The following is a 5,144-nucleotide window of genomic DNA, read 5'->3' on the forward strand; positions in this document are numbered from 1 at the left end:
ACATGAGGCCAAAGGTGCCTCTTGTTGTTTTTGGTTTTTTTTCTCTTTCCATAATGGAAGCTACAGCTAAAACCACAGATGTTTCTGGAGAAAGGTAACCCCGTATCTCAAGTTCTCCAAAAAGATACAGAAGTCTCAGCTCTTCTGAAGACAGCCAGCTGGGGAAGACCAAAACTGAAGACATCATGAGGATATGTATGGGAAGGAAAGAGTAATGAGCAACAGGAAATGGGGGGAGGGAGTAAAGGTGGGCCATCTAAAGGTGTTGCCTTATCAGGAAAAGTACCATGTGAGCCAACTCTTGGGGAGGCCACTGTCACGATTTTTGACCTCCTACAAAGGAGTTAATTCCCCCTCCTTCCCTGTGTTCTGCCCCTTTCCTGTGCGGTGCCCCACACACCGCCTGCCCCAACGTTCAGTAGAGGACACCCTTATATCAAAACCCTCATGTGCGTTCATGCGTTCCTTCAGACGGGATTTGAATGTCTGTGAAGTATCGGGTGCTGGGCTAGGTGCTAGGGACCCCGAGACAAATTACACGGACAGGATTCCTGACCTCTTGGAGTTTCAAATCTGGCAGCAGAAACAGATGTTAGCATTCTTGGCCAACACCCCACGTGCTCGGACGCGGGTCCAAGCACTTGGTCTGCATGGACTCATTCTGTCTTCACAGGAGCCTTACGGAGCAAGTCACGTTCTTCTTATCATCACCCCTGCTTTACAGACGAGGAAAATGGGCCACAAAGGGTTTGTACAGCTCGTTCAGATTTATATTGCCAGTAAGCAGAGGGACCCAGGCAGGTTGTGCTCTTAAGCTGTTCTGTGGGGCCTCAGATTTCAAGAAATAATCAATAGAGCAGCCTCACAAATAGATATAATGTGGCATGTTTTCTGTTGTGGAAACAGGTGTCAGTAGCTCACTGTGGGTGAACAGTTACATTTTGATTTGAATATTTTATTTATTTTTAAATGTTTATATTTGAGAGAGAGAGAGAGTGCATGAGCAGGGTGGGGCAGAGAGAGAGGGAGACACAGAATCCAAAGCAGGCTCCAGGCTCTGAGGTGTCAGCACAGAGCCAGATGCGGGGCTCGAACTCACAAACCGTGAGATCATGACCTGAGCCAAAGTCCAAGGATTAAGTGACTGAGCCACCCAGGCTCCCTGATTGGAGTATTTTAAGACGCAGAGTAATTTTATGTTCTATATCATCAGATCTTTGCAAGCACCTTGTGGTATAGAAAAGGCAGATTTGTGAATTACAACACAGCTGGTAAAGCTAGAAATGCTGTGTCCTGACCCTAAATCTACTATCCTTCCTCTGGTGATTTTATTTTGTCTTGCCTTTAATTTCCAAACAGTACGCGCATTATGCCAGTACCAAATGAATTAAGTACAAAAGAAGTCTTGGGGATGCCTAAGGATTAATCTTTATGAGAAACGCGACCGCAAGGCAGAGAAAGAATATGCATCAAACCTCAAAAAAGACTAGCTAAATATGTTAGCACTTAATACATTTGCGGATCTTGTCACGAGTGTCCTTTCTGAATATAAAAATAACAACCTATAAGATACCTTTAATGACTACTTTATAAAGGTAGATCATTGATACTCATGAAAAGAGAAAAAAAAAATCAAAAGAAAAGAAAATCATCCTGCCCAGACTCCGATTGTTGACCTTACAACCAAAGCATACTAAACACTTCATTTCAAAAGCATATAAATCAGGTGGAGTGACAAGAAATTCTATAAAACTACCTGCTTTGCATAAACACCCAGGAACCACTCTGGTAGCTGTCCTGCTTTGTCAAATACAGAAAGCCCTTTCATTTCCCTCCCCCCGCCATGTATTTATTAAAGTAGACATTGAATTTTAGTTTTTCAAGTCTTTCAGAATTCTCCTGTTAGATACAGGTTGATAGCCCTCCGGAATTACTTCTTTTTTTTTTTTTTTTTCCCACTGATTAAACGAATGCCAAAAAGTACTCCCGAGTAATATAGATCAGCAAAAATAATGAGCAAATTCTTTATGCCAGACCCTAAGGGTAAGAAGAAAAATACCACCCTTACCACCAGGAGTTCACACCTAGGAAGAGACATAAATAAGCAAACATAATTTTGCTGCACTATGATGAGTGCTGGAGGCGGAAAGAACGAGGGTTTTAGGGGCACCTTGTTTGTCAGAGTCGAGTGGTCACGGGAGATAAAGGTGGCAGGAGAAAATGGCACGGACGACCTACAAGGGAGGTCGGGCTGACATGGGAGGATGAGTTCATATGATCAGCCAGGGGAGGACAAGGGTGGCTGAGGGTGTTGGGGGTTGAGATGGTCCAGGGTTTTAAGCGATGGCAAGTTCAACGCCAGGGCAAATAGCATGGTTTTCACGGGGAGATCTGTAGGTGTGCACGTCCGGAACAGACGACACGCGTCACACTAAAAATTCTTAGTCGTCTTCTCACAGGAAGTCGGGTGGAGGATAATTTGAAACATGAAAGTGAAATAGCAAGATGTTTATTTTTAAAGGATCACTCTGAAAGCATGGAAGATAAAGGCTGAGAGGAAGGACGACGAACTTGGAAAAGAAACACGCATCCATGAGGAGGCCTCTAGGTGCGCTCTCCTGAAACCTTGGCTCACATCAGAGTCAACAAAAAGGAAATACTTCTATCAGCCGGCAGTGCACCGGGCACCCGTGCCCCAGAGTTAGTTCTCTCGGCTCTACCTCCTCACTGCACTGGTTTGTCTTTAGACCAGCTTCCCGTCTTGTTGCAAGCAGGTTGAGGGGTGTTGCCTTGACACTGAGAACCATGTGGAGTCGGATGCTCTGGGCTGACATCTTGTGCTTGTGCCCAAGCCAACTGTGGTAGAAGGAATGGCATTGCCACCCCTGGCTGCGACCAACTGGGATGTGCCTCTGCACCCAAGGATGAGGACAATTCTGTAGCGACGTGGCTTCAACGGACACTAGAAGCAAATTAAGATTGGGGCCAAGGGGTGGCTCAGTCGGTTAAGCGTCTGACCCTTGGTTTCAGCTCCGGTTGTGATCTCACGGTTGGTGAGTTCCAGCTCCGCATCAGGTTCTGACTGTGTGGAGCCTGCTTGGGGTTCTCTCTCTCTCTCCCTTTCCCTCTGCCCCAACCCTGCTTGCTCTGTCTTTCTCTCTCAAAATATATAAATTAACTTACAATTTTTAAAAATTGCACAAAAGCAAAGTAGGATTCTGTCAAAAAAGAGGGAAATGGGTGATGAATAGGAAATGGAGAATACCCCATGAAGTCTCTAAATTCGTTTGTGTATATATGTATGCATATATGTAAATACATATGTACATAAATGCAGTCTGAAATTCTTAATTAATATATATATATATATATATATACACATATATATATGTATATATGTATATGCACAGATCTTCCTCTACTTACGAAGGAGTTATGTCCTAATAAATTCGTCATAAGTTGAAAATACCGTAAGTCAAGACACATTTTAATAAACCTGACCTTCTAGGCATCATAGCTTAGCCTCGCCCACCCTCAACCTGAATGTGCTCAGAACACTTAAACATTAGCCTACAGGTGTGCCAAACCATCTAACGCAAAGCCTAATTTATGATAATTTTCTATAATACATGCAATGTATTGGATACTGTACTGAAAATGAAAAACAGAATGGTTGTTTGGGTGCAGAACGGTTGTCAGTGTGTTGGTTGTTGACCTTTAGCGACTGTGTCCTTGCCGGGGATCCATGGCCATCCCCGCCCAGCTTCACAGGAGATCTACCTACCCATATTGCAAACCACCTGCCCAGGAACAGATCCGAATTCAGAATTCCAAGTACGCTTTCTACTGAAGGCATAACTTTCATACCATCACAAAGTCAAGAAACTGTAAGTTGAACCATTGTTAATTAGGAACTGTCTGTATCTGCAGGCATGTGTGTATGTGTGTGTATGCTACACACATATGTATACATGCAGTTCACAGTTATTAGGACGACGCATATAGTCCTGTCCTTATATACACTCTATAGAGTCATACATATGCTACATATAGTCATATTGTATATGTGTGTGCACATATACACATACTGAGTTTACACAGTTAGTTATGGTTTATATATAGTAACCAATCACTACAGTGATAGAGGGGAAGACCAGAGCCATTCAAACAATTTTCTCTTTTCTTCTCTTCTCTTTTCTTTTCTTTTCTCTTTTTCTTTCTTTCTTTCTTCTTTCTTTCTTTCTTTCTTTCTTTCACAGCAAAACTCATCTGGTACAAAAGCAAACTCACTCCCCTCCGTCAAATCTGTCATGTTCACTCCACCTTGGTTACCCTTCAGTAGTTACCCCTCGAGGTTACAGTAACATTAATTCAAGTGCATCTCCCCGTCAGTACTGATTGTCATGAGCTCTAAGTAAGTACATAAATAAGTAAATAAATAAAACCTACGACGAGAGAAGGAGAATATATGAGATCTCTTTAGGCAAGTTTACCAGCTGGTCTTCCTAATTCTTACTGTGGGATTTCAGCCAAGCTATGAGACTTTAGACTGTTCATTTTTATTATTGAAATGAAGAGGTTTGATAATGTTGTGCTGGGTTTTCTCACTCAGGAGATCTTAGGAGTCTGGTCCACGTGGGGCTAACCTTAGAAAAAGTTTCCATTATAACAAGCGAGTTTGGGAAGGAGTGGGAGAGGATGGAAAGTCAGGGTGGGAGAATGACTGGGGTTTGGGGAAGGGACAGAAGCCAGAGGCTCAGCAGGCTTACAAGTGACGTGGGGACCCAGGGGGAGCACGCTTCACTGTGGTCCTGGCTAAGGGTGTGAGTACAGCTAATTCCTGGTGCCTGGATGCCTGGAATGTTTGCTGTACCTTTTTCTCTTCCTGGAAGTGATGTGTTTCCCGATCCCTTGGCTAAAATAAATCTACTTTGCTCTTTGCCAGTGTATTCACAAAAGGCCACAGAGGGTCGTTTCTACAGATTTCAATATCTACATAATGAGATGAGCACAAAGAGATGAGGCCGAATCTGACCATAAATTGCGAAATGAACCACTGGGGTTAAGCAGCGAAATTAGCCGATGCAAAGGAAAAGCCGATGCCAAGCCAGTGTTATCTCCCCAGGGCCACAAGATGGCTTGTC

Source organism: Panthera onca, chromosome B1 (assembly GCF_046562875.1).
Source record: "Panthera onca isolate mPanOnc1 chromosome B1, mPanOnc1 haplotype 2, whole genome shotgun sequence".
Taxonomy (NCBI): domain Eukaryota; kingdom Metazoa; phylum Chordata; class Mammalia; order Carnivora; family Felidae; genus Panthera; species Panthera onca.